The sequence below is a fragment of the Candoia aspera genome, chromosome 2 (genome assembly GCF_035149785.1).
Source record: "Candoia aspera isolate rCanAsp1 chromosome 2, rCanAsp1.hap2, whole genome shotgun sequence".
NCBI lineage: Eukaryota > Metazoa > Chordata > Lepidosauria > Squamata > Boidae > Candoia > Candoia aspera.
Window position 1 is genome coordinate 231,895,045 of NC_086154.1, and position 16,793 is coordinate 231,911,837.

The 16,793-nt window shown below is 37.2% G+C and overlaps 1 protein-coding gene across 1 annotated transcript in view; it reads left to right on the top strand.

Moving 5' to 3' along the window:
• The window catches only part of MAP1B (microtubule associated protein 1B), a 70,791-nt gene that overhangs the window by 28,650 nt on the left and 25,348 nt on the right, over positions 1-16,793 (top strand). The gene's annotated exons all lie outside the window — the stretch shown is intronic.

Consider the following 16,793-nt stretch of genomic DNA (forward strand, 5'->3'; position numbering starts at 1 on the left):
GTGTACTGTAAAGGCAAGTGGGAGGCGAGATGTACTTTCAGACTTGTAATATTCTATTAATGTAACCTTACAATAAAGTTAGAACTAGTACTTCTGGGTGTGCTTCTTGTCTAGACTACCTTGCAAGATTGACATCACTCTAGCTGACCTTACCAGATGGGCAGAAACATTGAATGGGCAAAATATGCAGTCCCTCAAGTCACCAGGCCCTATGCTATGACGGACTTTGACTTGATCCAAGCAGGAATTAACTGGAGGTGATTATAGGATGGTCTTTATTCTCTTGAACTGAAGATTAAAATCAAGACAAGATATTCCAATCCATAATATCTTTATATGAAAACAAGTCCAACAGTTCTGTGTTGGTATGTAAATCAACTACAATATTAATCTTGGGCATAAATAGATTATGATATCAGCAGCTTTTATTCATTCTACTGGCTGCAGCAAGGTAGCTCTAAGTTAAGTGCTTTGAAAAATTAAAGAAGTATATTTGGTGCATGGCAAAAATAGCGCTCTATTCAAATCTCATACACTTGTCATCTAGAATAGATAAATGAGTTCTCAAAGGAAGAATAACTAGGAAAAGCCTTGCCTCTTAGTGGCTCCTGGATCACTGAGAAACCAAGTGCAACCCCAGAAATTGCTCCGCTGCCTTGATTTGAATAGAATGGCATCACGTTTTTCTGTTTTATGCATATATAGAAGGATGTATTACTGCTGTTATTAGATTTTTTGATTGTATCTGGCCTTAGGGCTGTAATAAACTTGAATTGAAGTAAGGAGCATCAGAGTTAAGTGTCATTGACATTCAGACAATACCCCATTTCCAAAATTGCGTATGACTTCTCTCAGTGGATTCATAAAGATATTGAATAGCAGCATGGGAGGAAGGGCAGGAATCCTGTAGGGCACTGTGGATCAACATCCAAGATGTCAAAAAGTGTTACAGCACATCCTTCTGGACAAGGCCAGACATGAGAGAAGGCAACCATTGTAAAAGAAGCCCCCAAGACCTAATCCCACCAGGGAAGTCTGCTCTAATTTAGTTAGAATAGGAGGAATTAGTTACCGGCTCTAGGATTTTATTCTAGAGCATGCTGGCCGAGGAATTCTGGGAGTTGAAGTCCATACATCTTAAAGGCTGAGAAACATTGTTCTAGAGAAAGCTTTCTAAATCAAAAACCCTTTGTTTGTTACAGATTATAGAATCTAATTTCATCATATGCAAATACTTTTATATGATGCTGACTGAAAATACAGTAGGATTAGTTTTTATAATGTACTAAATGGAAATGTAGGACATTTGCAGAATTGACTCTAAAAACAGTAAGATGAATATTGTTTTAAAGATGTAGGATGCTGTTTACAATTGTTTATAATTTGGTCAGTTTGGTCTAGTGGTTAAGGCAACCGGCTAGAAACCGGGAGACTATGAGTTCTAGTTCTGTCTTAGGCATGAAAGCCGGCTGGGTGACCTTGGGCCAGTCACTTGCTCTCAGCCCAACTCACCTCACAGGGTTGTTGTTTGGGGAAAATGGGAGTATTAGGTATGTGTGCCACCTTGAGTTACTTATAAAAATAATAAAGGCGGGATGTAAAATAAATAAAATAAATAATAGTAATTAATAAAACATATCAAACTATTATTAAAGAAAGCTGAATGTCAAATAAAATGCAGCTATTTTAGTTTCTTATATTCAAGCACATTTAGTTCTGTTCAATAAATACAATGTAGAAAGGAGTTCCAACACTAGTTATATCCCAAATCCTTGCAATAATACAAAAATAAAACAACAATGAAATCTTGATTTAATGAGTCATTTAAGCAGAGAGGGTATCCATTATTCCCAATTTTCAGTCAAATCAGAGAGTGTCATCCACAGCAATGTTATTAATGCAAATGACAAAGATTATCAATTTTGCATAATTTTATATCATTATGCAAATTATATAATTTGACATCAATACTATAAGAATTTCACCTATTGCATCTCATTGCATCAAAGTACATTAAATTGAAGTGTTATTGTAATAAATTATTAAACCATAATACTAAAAAAAGTGTTTTCTGAACTATTTCCAATATTGTCCAGGATGGAATATGAATATATATACACACACACACACACACACATACACATACATACACTGTATGTATGTATGTATGTATGTGTGTATATATATATTACAAATTAGTTTGTTAAGGATTACCTGTTTTGGTAATCTTTTGATTTCTGTCATAAATCACTTCATTTATCATTGAATATTATTTTTAAGAAGCTAGTATAGAAATCACTATATGGAATACATTCTGTCTGTGGCAGTTGTGAATGTGAGCTATGCATTTAAATCTTCATTTTCTCCCTCTGCCCACCCAAAATACCAGAAACGCAAATTAATATAAAAGTATAGCATTATATTACTTCACAACTTTTGACTCTTCTGCATTACTTTAGAAGCCTAATTGCAAGGCCTAAATGTTATTGATGTTGCTTCAGTCATGATTAAATATGGAGGTTTTTTATTTATTTTATTTATTATTTTTTTATTCCGCCTTTATTATTTTTATAAATAACTCAAGGCACCAAACATACCAAATCTTCCTTCCTCCTCCTATTTTCCCCACAACAACCCTGTGAGGTGAGTTGGGCTGAGAGTGAATGAAAAGAAATGCCTGTAAACGCTATCACTTGCCAACAGGTGACAGTATTGATATGCTAGAAACTCTGTTCCTTCACATCCATTCTTTCATTTCTATTGGTGAGAAGTTGCTGTAAGAAAATTGTTTTGCTGTTGTTTGTGAAATGGAAGCTACAGTGAATACTTGTCAAGTGTGCTTTAAGCAACACGTGATTGAACTGTTACCTGCTGGAGGCCCTCCATTTGAAAGGATGTTGATGTGAAGATCATGTGAAGATATGGTGAAGATTATGTTGATGTGAGTACTGTGCATTGCTGGGCTAAAAAATGTAAAGATGGTGAACTGGGAAGAACTGATTTGTGTGATCAAGAACAAAGTGAATGAATTGTGACAGCATGAGTTGTGACAGCAAGAAACAAATTTCCTGTGAGAAAGGTTGATGACCTGATTAAGGACAATTGGTCAATATCAGAAGGATTATGCAAGTTCTTCGCATACCGATGGCAAAGAGTTGAAATTTGCCAGCAATTGTGCTACAAGAATGAAGATGAGAAACTTCTTCATAGCATTGTGACAAAGCATAGGCTCATCAATATGACTCAAAAATGAAGTGTAAGTCCATGGAGTATCTTCATCATTGCAGCAGACATTGCAGCAGACAGAAATAGAAAGGACTTCGGGGTGGGTGGGAAAAAATGGAGAATAGTCTATAACTATTGCAACTTACTTTATGTTAAGAAACTTCTAAAAAAGAACACAATAGGCTCCGTCTTCCATGGCAGCTGCATATTGGTATAAATCTATTGTGAACAAGTGTACAGCTTTCATTTAAAATATTTTAGGATGCAGGATTAACTTAGTATGCACTTGCCTAAGCTGCTGTTGATGCTTACTAGTATTCAGAGAATAGTTAACCAGAATGAATGTATTCAATTGCCTGGGAAACTCTGGAAGTTGAAGTCCACACATTTTAAAGTTGACAGGTTTGAAAAACACTGATCTAGAGGAGTTCTCCAGGTGTGTTGGGACTACAACTAGCCAAACTGCTTAGAGTATCACAATAATTAGATACTAGTAGGAACAGCTGAAATAGGCAGAAGAGTCAGGACTAATTGATAGTCTTATTTTAATATTTTAAATTGCTTGTATTCCCAAAATATATGGAAGACACTAAGTTGAAAATGTTTATCTAGAGAATGAATAATTCTTTCTTTAGCATTGTGACATGGCCTTGGATAACAGTGGCCGCTTATTCTACTGAATTGATTCTGTTATTGGATGGTATTGCTTCATAAATCTTGTAACACAGAGATCCTATTATGACTGAACCAAATGGTATGTACTTTTGATACTATTCCCATTATATTCTTGCTATTCAAAGCTAGGAAGCCACTACATTTCTCCCTAATAGTGTTTCCTACTATTCAGGACAGTGACTAAAGCTGAGACTTCCTTTGAATTCCTGGTATTTGTTTGTGGGCTGCTTCTGATGATTTCCTGAACCATCTTAACTATTCAGGGCCAGCCACCACATACCATTCATTAAATAAGGCTTAGCTGTTAGCCCTATTATATCATTGACAAGGGCAGTCTTTCTCAAACAAGCTTCATATGTGGACTTCATATTCTCAAATATAAAGCATGGTAGAAGATATCTTAGGGTTGTGTCAGGAGGTACATTGGGACAGTGAAATAAGCTTAAACATGTCAACACTGTGGAAGATCATTGATGCCAGGAAGTATTAGTTGTGTTTAAATGAATACAGATGGAGAATTCAAACAATTAGGGTTTCCTGAATGATTCAAATGTTATGAAAAATATCTTTAGCTTTTTTAGATTATGCAAATTTATGGCACAGAAAAACTGTGCAATTTAAGTAGAATGGCTTGAAATTAATGTTTGAAAGATGTTTTGGAGCATCACAGTATTTAGATACTAGCAGGGACAGCTGAAATAGACAAAAGAGTCAGAACTAATTGATAGTCTTATTTTAATATTTGAAATTGCTTCTTGAGACAGTTTGGCCAAAAAAATGTATCACGACATGCAAGTGATTACTCCTTAGTGTCCCCTAAGCACCTCAGAAAATTACTGTATAGGAGTCTATAAAACTGCCAGAAGAAACCTTTCTAAACATATTAAAATGACAGAGAATCTTTTAGGCTTTATGATATATTACTACACTAGATAAAGACAGTGTTTTAATATGAGATAGCAAAGTTATAGGAAACTGATTGTAAAAACAGGAGGTGAAGAACAAAATGTTGAATATAGTTTTCATTACAAAAATCTAATTTAGGTTTTGTTTTTTTTTCAGAAAAATACCAATTTAGCAATTTTTTTTCAGAAAAATACCAATTTACCTGTATTTATAAAAATGAATTATTTGAAGTTGCAGTGATAAGACATTTTCATGATTATTTATTTATTAAGATAAATTATTCATTAGATTACATTCTGCCTTTACTCAAAAGCTCAAAGGCACACATAGCACTCCTTTCTCCATTTTTTCCCATCAACCATCCTACGTAATAGATTGTAAAAAATAATGACTGCCCCAAGGCCACCCAGTCAACTTCCATGGCTGAGGATGACTTGAATTTAGTGCAGTCCTAGTGCAACACTTAACCATTATACCGTATTGGTGCAATACATTCCTTATCCTTTTCTAATGTGTGTTACTTACTACAACATATAAATAGGACTCACCTAGAGAAAACAAATATATAATGATGGAATTAAGCAAAATTGAAGGTGTGTGTAGGCAACATTTCATTGATCAGCAATGAACATCCTGGCCCTTGTCTACCAGTAAACTCACAACTTCAGCAGGTTTTTTTGAGAATCCCCTTCCAACTACCACTACCTGAGGCAGCAGCAGGATCACAGAAGTAAGGCATACCAAAGAGCATTAAAAACTCAGCAGCACTTTAGCCCCACACCCCCATTGTTCTGAATGTTCTCCCAGCTCCCTCTGTGAGGAGAGTGGGAAGTCCTGACCCAGTGCTATGGGTCAAACTATTTAATGAACATGCCGCTATGGGTCATTATTGCCACTTACTATCATTGCCACTTACCATCACTGCTAGCAATAATCTCTTTCCATACTAATCTGTGGCCTCAGTGTGCAGCACATTATCATTGAAAATTACGGAATTTGGAGAAACTGGAAAAGAAAACAATGCCTCTGTTAGTTTTAATAACTCCCAGGTGAGATTGTCCAGATAACTCAATCTTCCTGGGACTGGTCTGGAACTGAAGGAAGTGGCCTTACTCCTGCATGTGCTGGCTGTAATCCATCTGTCCTAAAGTAGGGCTTGACATGCACCACAAAAGCATTTATAATGGCATCTAAAGCACCTTAGCTTTGCAACTAAAGTCATCCATTGGATTAAGATGCAGTATCATCAGTATGTTGATAGTATCTAGCTTTGCATTCCTATTCTGGGCCAAACTGGTGATGTTGTGTCAGTCTTGTCACAGTGTCAGGAGGCTATCGGGATCTGGAGTTAAACCCAAGCAAGATGAAGTTGCTGTTTCCTTGCTGAGGTTCCTGGTGGCTGGCTCGGGAGTTGTCTCTTAAGGGGAAGACAGTACCCCTGAGGGAGCAGATTAGTGACTTGGGGTTTCCCCTGTACTCATAGCTGCTGAGTATGGCCAGGGGTTCTTTACCCAAGTGTGGGTGGTGTGCCAATTGTGGCTCTTCCTGGAGTTTAAAAATTTTGCAAATGCAAATTGCACTCTCATTATCACAAGTCTAGATTACTTCAATATGTTTTACATGGGGCTATCTGAAGAAGTTACATCCAGAAGTTACAATTGGTGCAAAATGCTGTGTCCTATTTGCTGCAGGTGTTAACCACCAGAGCAGTTAACCACCATACTGTGCTCAAGACTCTGCATTGGTTGCTGAAACGCTTCCAGGTGCAATTGAAAGACTGTTTTAACCCATAAAGTCCCATATGGCTTGGTACCTGCAGGACCACATTCTCCAACCAGATTTGACCCATCCAGTGCATTCATAATAGGAAAAGCTCTTGGTTTCCTGAATGTCCATGTGATAATGGGGAGATAAGGCTAGAAAACAATGTGTTTCTGTTATGACACTGCCCCAATGAAGAACCTCCTTTGGATATTAGATACAGTACTCATTTAAAGCAATGAAGGCCGACGTATGCTGAAAGGCCTTCAGTAATTGGGTATCATCTTATATCCAAGTGTGGCTTGTGAATTTTAGGATTGCTATTCTGTGGGATGGTCTATGAGTTCAGAATTATTAAACTAAACTAAAGCTAATGATATTTAATTACATATGATTAAATCAAATCAGAATCTAATCAAATCTTTATTACAATCATAATCCAGCACAAATGAAGAAAAAAATTAAGGCCTTTAAAGTTTCTATACAAACTAAATAGAGGAAAAGCAATGTAGGGGTGTTTGATTTATGTAAGCATGTGATTGTGACCATTTTATATAATGGCTTTAGCAGTTACTTTGGAACTCCAGCATTATTAAAGCATAAATAGGAACAATGTGACAAGGTATAATATATAGAACAGTTGTGAGGAAATGTTTATCCCCATGGTAAATAATAGGGGCAAAAGTTCAGCTGTTTGTCTGTGGTTGATTAATGGCAGTAGTTTGACAGCAAATTAAATGTCACATAAAATTGGCAAATGATACAACAAATCAATATTTAGTGATAAGAATGGATACAATTATTCGGGTGCCCAACACCATAAGGTGCACACAACTTGATTTAAGACACACAGTTTACTTCAGAGATTTTCATAGAAAACTATTTGAGTGTTCAAAATATCCTCTAAAGTATTCAAGTCGATGGGCAATAATTGGAACAATTCCAAGCAGATTGTATTTTCGTGAGACAGCTGATGCTTCTTCTTGAAAGTTGGGAGTAGAACGCAGCCATTATTAAAATTTACCAGCAAATATCAAGGCAATCATCTGTTTCTTTTAAAAGTTCAGATAAAGTATTGTTTAATTTAGGTTTACAGGCATTCATCATAAATATTGTTACCGTTTAAGTGCAACAATTCTCAATAGATGTTCCAAGTAGATATTCCAAAATATTTTTCACCACTGGCAAATGAGGATCAAAGTCTTGAAAGGTGCCAGGATTGAAATACTGTCTCCCCCCACAAAAAAATCAGTATGTGTATTTTGTATGTATTAATCAATTTGATTTTGTTTTGCTTTGCTTTGCTGTTAAATTATTTAGTAAAATACTTGAGGGAAGAATGTTCTTTTAACTTATTCCTAAATATCTTCTCAGTTCAATGTTTGGATTTTGCAAAAAACTTATAGCCTTCAATTCTAAATGTATTTCTTATAGTTCAGATCTTATTGAACTCAGAGACTTATTTCTGAATAAATATGCTTAGGATTGCATTGCAAAATGGTTTTAAGGGCTTTATTTTGATAAATAAAAGTTGTAGGAGAAGCAAATTACAAACAAATTACAAAATGCAAAGTGCTAGAAACACATTTTAGGAACTGTCCCGTGTTACTTTTATCAGAGAACCTTTAAATGTTAGATTTAGAAAACATACCCATTTTGTAATTTTGTAATTTGTAATTTTCTAATGTGAATTGCTTGTAATATCCTATTAGTTAGTTTGTTTATTTAATCAATTTGTATAGCTTCCCATTTCAACAACTTTGTGTGGCGAACAGTAATAAAAAAGAAAACAGGTACATATACAAAAATTAGAATACACAGTATTTGAGAAAACCCACAGTCACCTGAGGTCCCCTCAGCCCAAACCATTGGATGACTTCACCCAGTGGGCTTCATATAGATGTATCCTCAACAGCCAGCAGGACTTTATCCTCCCACAAGGGACAGTAAGTAATAAAAATATATACAAAACAATTTTACTACAATTTTGTACAGCACTTCTTATCAAACATCTTATTAGCTATAATAGAGAGATAAATCACTGGGACTTCCGAGTGAGGGATTGGTGAGCTAAAGCTGTCTCCAAAGGAGCAGAGGTGACGCTGCAGAGAAGACCAACGGATAAGCAACAAGCCCAGTCCAACAGAACCTCTCCGGACGAGGAGAAGGATGAGAGTTCACCCACTTGCATCTCAGATGGCTACTCCTCACAAGGAGACTGCGAAAGAAATTTACAAAAGAGGGCTGTAAGTCGTAAAAAAACTTCCAAGGTTGGAGAAAAAAAATTTGGATGGAGATCAAATCCTACGACAGCATCTTAATGAAGCAAAGATTAAGTATGTTAGGAGCAAGAGAAAGGAATATAAAGTTGACCTGTTTGATCAGGGTTAAAATAGGAAATGATTTTATGAAGTTCTGGGAACCTTATATAGACTTTTTGCTGATACTGGGCAGAAACGTTAATGATTTTCGGATTTGTGGATGGATAAGAGTTGAGATATGGGAAGAAATTATTTATGTAATGTAATATCAAAGGGGGTAGAGAAATACTAAATTTTCTTGTACTTGTAAAAGAGTTCAGAAGCCAGTTCTTTAAATATTCTTTCCTTTTTATTTTTTTTTCTGCACTTTTTCTCTTTTCTGTCTATTCTTTTCTTTATCTTTGATTTTGCTTTGTGTTATTTTTTACTATTGTTAAAGTCTTTAATAAAAAGTAATAAAAAGAGAGAGAGATAAATAACTGAGCAATTAAAACTAACAAGATAAAGCATGCAGAACATGGCTTCTGAAATTATTTCAAGCTCCTTAATAATAGGTCCGCCCTGGGACTCATGACCGAGGAAGGAGTGAAGGGGCTTAGAATGGAAAAGTAGGCAGTATTCCAAGCACTACCCAATTGTGTCGTCAATGGGAATGTGTTGGAGGAATTTTTTCTTTGCAGCCTCCAACCAGATCAGTCCATTTTCATATTCAATCTTTTTTTTCCCTGTCTTCTCTCCAATATGACACTTGGTTCTGTTCTGTTCAGTTTTCAGAGTTATGCTGCAGATGGATAGGCAGACCCTCTTTACATAATTTATTTCCAACATTCCATTGTATTGGAAAGAGTAAACATGATTCCAGATTAAGCAATTTCATTGTCCTCAATAAAAATAAATCTCAGTAAATGGAGATGGTTAATAAGAGTATCCTGTAAATGTCATCCTAATTATGCTGCTTTTTCATGAGTTGATACTGTTCCTTTGGGTAAAACTTTAAAATCCCAAACATATGGTCCAGAGGGCATGGGTACAGTGTTTTTCTCTTTGGGGAGCTGTCAACTCAGTGATTGAAACATACATTTTTGGTTCCTGCCCATGTGGATGAATTCTTTGAATATTAACCAAAGCTGTACAACTTTACTGAACTTACTTCCAAGTCAATAGGCATAGGCTTGAGTTACATATCCATTACATTTCAAGTAGTTTTTGTCTGAGGCATTTTAGTTTATGGATTGTATTGAAGTTCAGCACATTTTACTCATTACTTTCTCTTTCTCATCTACTTAGTTGTTTATTAATGTGAATCCTGTCTTGCAATTTACATTTAGGTCATTATTCATCTCATACAGTCAATCAGGTTGTATTCTTATGTTATCAGGGCTATTCTAATAAATACCCAGATAAAACTGTTATTGGAGATCAGCTATTGTTTGTGTGTCTCTTAGCTGACACAGTACAGCACTTGCTTCCATTATATTGGTCAGTGCATTGCATTATTTTTCCATTCATGTATTGCTTCCAAGTACTTTGCTGATTTATCTTGTTTCAACTATTGTAAGACCTGAGCTTTATGTGAGATACGTAAAATGCTTATTCATTGGAGACTGAGTTATTGGAAAAACTACCCATTTAAGGAGGGGAGGTTAAGAGAAAGATAGTGCTTCCAGTCACTTATAAATGATTTCCCAGTTAATCCTTTAGCAGAAGGGTGTAAGGTTGTACTTTTGGGATCTCAGGAAAAAGTATGTTTGTTCACTGCCTAAAATGGCAATCTGGATATCCACATATTAGCCTTCCAGAAATATAAAGGTTGAAAGACAAAATTTGGTAGCATTTTGCATGGCAATCTATATTGGAACTGAATCTATTCTAGCTTCAAACTGAGCCTGGAATTTCTGCTTGATGTATTGGTCTAAAATATTTCAACTCCCATGAAAATTTAAAGAGATCAAACCTTTCTTTCTGAAAAATAAAATAAATTCTAGATTCATCTAGTGTTGCATGTAATTTATAAAGACAGCTTTTGTTTGCTATTAACCACCTACTCAAAGCAAATTTCCTGACTGGATGAAAATGTTAGAATAAGGAATTCAGGCTGCTACTTACCATACCAAATATTACTGTCAAAATTTGCTTTATTTTATTTTTTAAAAACATCTGAGAGTCAAATGAATCTTTAAAAGCAAAATTCTTCCTTATTTTCAACTAAGGCTTCTTTATGGCCTCTATTTTGCACACATTAGAGGAAATTTTCCAGTTGACAGGAAGATGCTGGGCTTCATAAGCATCTCTAAGCTAATTTGCAAACAGATGCAGAAAATCTACCAGCCTGCTGCCATTTCAATTTTATCTTTGTTTGTCAAATGAAGATTCATTAGAAAGAATTGCTGACATGACATATGTTAAGTGCCTTGTGCTGCAATATCTGCAGTAAATATATTATTCATACCATAAAAGTGATACTTAAGTGGAGTCCTATGCATTTCAGAAGTAATCCCCCGTGAATATAGTGGGATTTGAGCTTGCCGATCCAAAGGTTGGCAGTTCGAATCCGTGTGACGGGGTGAGCTCCCGCTGCTAGTCCCAGCTCCTGCCAACCTAGCAGTTTGAAAACATGCAAACGTGAGTAGATTAATAGGTACTGCTTCGGCGGGCAGGTAATGGCGTTCCGTGTAGTCATGCCGGCCACATGACCATGGAAGCGTCTACGGACAAACGCCGGCTCTTTGGCTTTGAAACGGATATGAGCACCACCCCCTAGAGTCGGACACGACTGGACTTAATGTCAAGGGAAACCTTCACCTTTACCTTTAAGCATGTAGAGGACTGCAATTCCATAGGCAAATAGTAATTTTAAAAGCAAAGCGAAGGTGCTTTATGAAATTTTTCTCAAATGTTGAATAACTACCTCTCCCATAAATGATCAAAAGGAACATTTTCCCTTGTTTTGTGGAACTTCTAGCAAACATTGCATAGAATCTTCATGTTCAAATGTTTAGTTAGATAAAGTAGAGGAGCAAATTATGACTCTGCTATGATGGTGATGTGTTTTTGACTAAAATTGAACATTCCATAGATCTGTGATGAAAGGTAACTAGTGTTAATCAAAGCTACTAGTTTGGAAACTGTGTGAAAGGTGTGCTCTCTTCATTTACCAATACCTCTATTTTTGATTTCAGAACGTAAACTTTATCTGAAATAAATGGCTTGTCCACAAAACAAATGATCTATGGAACACAGACAAGATTAAATCAATAGCTTTAATCTTGGATTTACATGGCTGTCTGACAAAGGTGTCAACATCTGACTTGCCATAAGAACTCTATGAGCAAAATAAATCCTTGACTAGGGTGCAATGCATCTGTAGAATATTATGCCAGCAGGATTTTTTTTTTAACTAGGGCCATTCAGATTCAGGCTGCAAAAATCCAGATGACTTTTAGATGCCAACAAAAAGATACAGAAAAGTATTTGCTTCCATCTTGTGATCAGTTGGATTTTTGCAGCCCACATTTTGTAGCCCAGGTGCTTATTTAATCAATGGGGTGACAGATGTCACAGTCAGCTGTCCCGAAAAAGGAAAAAAAACAATCAATATAGAACTACGTCAGCCCTCTTAACATATTATTGGGCACCATATACAGAACTGGTATAATTAGTATAGCCACCTTCAATCATGCCCTCTAGGTGTATTGAAACTGTAACTCCAAACATTCCCATCCAGGCTGGTTGGCATGTACTTTTTACTTTCTAAATAGTACATGACCTAACAGTGGAGAAAGTTGTCTATAAATATTATGTTGTGGAGACTTTGAAATTGCTGTACTGTTTGTATGAAACCATTGTTGTTGCTAGTAGGCAGAGATTAAGCAGGATTCCTGCCTTGGGTTTAGGCAGGGGGTTGGACTAGAAGACCTCCAAGGTCCCTTCCAACCCTATGATTTTATGATTCTAGATCACAAGCCAATTTTATTTTCCTAAATCTGAAGGCTATAGAATGTTTCCTCTATTGAAATTGGAAAAAAATGGGTGCAGCTATAAACTTTATTTAACAAAGTGGAACTTGCTTCCAAGCAACAGACACAAATAGTTTATTATGGCTCCAGTCCTTCCTTCCATTCGAAAGTAAAGCCCATAGGTTCAGTGGGATTTATTTCTGAATGAGTATGTATGGTGCTTGTGAAAGAAAATGCTTTTAAAGAATTAAGTCTATATTTTAAACATTCATTATTTATTTTAGACTGCTTATTTGTTTTACAGCATTTATAGGCCACCCCAATCTGATTGATTCTGGGTGGAGTTGTTGTTTATTCGTTTAGTCGCTTCTGACTCTTCGTGACTTCATGGACCAGCCCACGCCAGAGCTTCCTGTCGGTCGTCAACACCCCCAGCTCCCCCAGGGACGAGTCCGTCACCTCTAGAATATCATCCATCCACCTTGCCCTTGGTCGGCCCCTCTTCCTTTTGCCTTCCACTCTCCCTAGCATCAGCATCTTCTCCAGGGTGTCCTGTCTTCTCATTATGTGGCCAAAGTATTTCAGTTTGGCCTTTAATATCATTCCCTCAAGTGAGCAGTCTGGCTTTATTTCCTGGAGGATGGACTGGTTTGATCTTCTTGCAGTCCAAGGCACTCTCAGCATTTTCCTCCAACACCACAGTTCAAAAGCATCGATCTTCCTTCTCTCAGCCTTCCTTATGGTCCAGCTCTCGCAGCCATATGTTACTACGGGGAACACCATTGCTTTAACTATGCGGACCTTTGTTGTCAGTGTGATGTCTCTGCTCTTAACTATTTTATCGAGATTGGTCATTGCTCTTCTCCCAAGGATTAAGCGTCTTCTGATTTCCTGACTGCAGTCAGCATCTGCAGTAATCTTTGCACCTAGGAATACAAAGTCTTTCACTGCTTCTACATTTTCTCCCTCTATTTGCCAGTTATCAATCAAGCTGGTTGCCATAATCTTGGTTGGTTTTTTTTTGAGTTTAGCTGCAAGCCAGCTTTTGCACTTTCTTCTTTCACCTTCATCATAAGGCTCCTCAGTTCCTCTTCGCTTTCAGCCATCAAAGTGGTATCATCTGCATATCTGAGATTGTTAATGTTTCTTCCAGCGATTTTAACTCCAGCTTTGGATTCCTCAAGCCCAGCATGTTGCATGATGTGTTCTGCGTACAAGTTGAATAGGTAGGGTGAGAGTATACAGCCCTGCCGTACTCCTTTCCCAATCTTAAACCAGTCCGTTGTTCCGTGGTCTGTTCTTACTGTTGCTGCTTGGTTGTTATACAGATTCTTCAGGAGGCAGACAAGATGACTTGGTATCCCCATACCACTAAGAACTTGACACAATTTGTTATGGTCCACACAGTCAAAGGCTTTAGAATAGTCAATCAAACAGAAATAGATGTTTTTCTGAAACTCCCTGGCTTTTTCCATTATCCAGCGGATTTGGCAATTTGGTCCTGAGTTCCTCTGCCTTTTCTGAACCCAGCTTGTACATCTGGGAATTCTCGCTCCATGAATTGCTGAAGTCTACTTTGCAGGATCTTGAGCATTACCTTACTGGCATGTGAAATGAGTGCCACTGTTCGATAGTTTGAACATTCTTTAGTGTTTCCCTTTTTTGGTATGGGGATATAAGTTGATTTTTTCCAGTCTGATGGCCATTCTTGTGTTTTCCAAATTTGCTGGCATATAGCATGCATTACCTTGACAGCATCATCTTGCAAGATTTTGAACAGTTCAGCTGGGATGCCGTCGTCTCCTGCTGCCTTGTTATTAGCAATGCTTCTTAAGGCCCATTCAACCTCACTCTTCAGGATGTCTGGCTCTAGCTCACTGACCACACTGTCAAAGCTATCCCTGATATTGTTATCCTTCCAATACAGGTCTTCTGTATATTCTTGCCACCTTTTCTTGATCTCTTCTTCTTCTGTTAGGTCCTTGCCATCTTTGTTTTTGATCATACCCATTTGTGCCTGGAATTTACCTCCGATGTTTCTAATTTTCTGGAAGAGGTCTCTATATAGATGTCTGCCACCTTTGGATGCAAAGGATGTAGTCGATCTGATTTCGGTGTTGTCCATCTGGTGAAGTCCATGTATAAAGGCGTCTCTTAGATTGTTGGAAGAGAGTATTTGTTATGCAGAGTGAATTGTCTTGGCAAAATTCTATCAGCCTATGTCCTGCTTCATTTTGTTCTCCCACGCCATGCTTACCTGTAATTCCAGGTGTCATCTGACTGCCCACCTTAGCATTCCAGTCTCCTGTGATGAAAATAACATCTCTTTTGGGCGTGTTGTCCAGTAGGTGCTGCAGATCCTCATAGAACTGCTCTACTTCAGCTTCTTCAGCATCTGTGGTTGGGGCGTATATTTGGATCACTGTGATGTTAGATGGCTTGCCCTGAATTCAAATTGAGCTCATTCTATCGTTTTTTGGATTGTATCCAAGCACTGCTTTAGCCACTTTACTATTAATTATGAAGGCTACTCCATTTCTTCTGTGGTCCTCTTGTCCACAGTAGTAGATCTGGCGGTCATTTGATGTGAAGTGGCCCATTCCAGTCCATTTCAGTTCACTGACGCCCAAAATGTCTATCTTTAATCTTGACATCTCACCAATAACCACATCCAATTTGCCCTGGCTTGTAGATCTTACATTCCAGGTTCCAATGGTGTGTTGATCCTTAGAACATCGGATTCGCCGTTCACCACCAGCACCGTTCACCACCAGCCGTCCTTTCGGCTTTGAGCTAGCTGCCTCATCACGTCTGGGGCTAGTTGAATTCATCCTCTGTTCCTCCCCAGTAGCATTTTGACCATCTTCCGAGCTGGGGGTCTCATCTTCCGATGGTATACCGACATATCTCTGGTTGTACTGATCCATTTAGTTTTCACGGCAAGAATACTGGGGTGGGTTGCCATTACCTTCCCCAGGGATCGTATTTAGTTTGATCTCTCTGTCATGACCTTCCTGTCTTGGGTGGCCCTTCACGGTTTAGCTCATGGCATCATTGAGGTGCTCAAGCTCCAGCACCACGACAAGGTAACGATCCTTTGCTGAAGCTGGGTGGAGTAGAGGAGCAAATACATGTCCCTTTTGTATTCATCATATTGGACATTGTTCTTTACCTCTTATACACTTGGGATGTCTCTTTTAATGATGTGTTTGCCATTTGGAGTTTTTAATAAGGATTTCTACTGGCTGGATTAAAAAAGCCTGCCACCTGATTAATTGATGGTATCATTGCAAATCAATATTTTAATCAATTAATATAATTTATCAATTAAAAAAAAGAATATAGAAAGGACTTTGAAAGAAGTACTTTATAGGACATTTTGGCATTTGATTAAACAGGAATTAAATATTGTTGCGTGTTACTGTATAATAATACCAAAAGCTCAGTGTTATAACTTAACCAGTACAAGTTAGTATTCTGAAGTACACTGAACTGAAAAATTCAGGGAAGTAAAATTTCCCCTGAAAATGCTGGATACCTTACCCCAGACAATCTGAACATATAGTTGGGCTTCATGTTCTTATCTTATAAAGCATCTTAGGGGAATGCCTGACTCCTAACAGATTAGTCTTTATGTCACTAAGTTTTTAAAAGGAATGTGTGTGGTTTCAAAAATAATATTATTTCAGACTTGTCAAATGAACTGCCTACTCTCTGTAGGCTTTCCTTGCCATGATTGATTAATTCTTTTTAATAAAAGGTGCCAAGGTTCTTTCCTGAGATGTTGAACTAATTGCCATTTGGGTGCTTAAATAGTGGCATTGGCTTCATAATCCCAGTGCAAATTGCTAATTAATCTCACTGCCTCTCTCAGACAAAGAAACACCCATCAGAATGATGCCAAAAAAAAGGAAAGTTAGAAAAAGCTATTGCTGGCAGTTACACTGAAAAATAAACACATCTCCAGTAATAAGAAACAAAATGAATCAGATTTTTTAAAGGGGTTTTA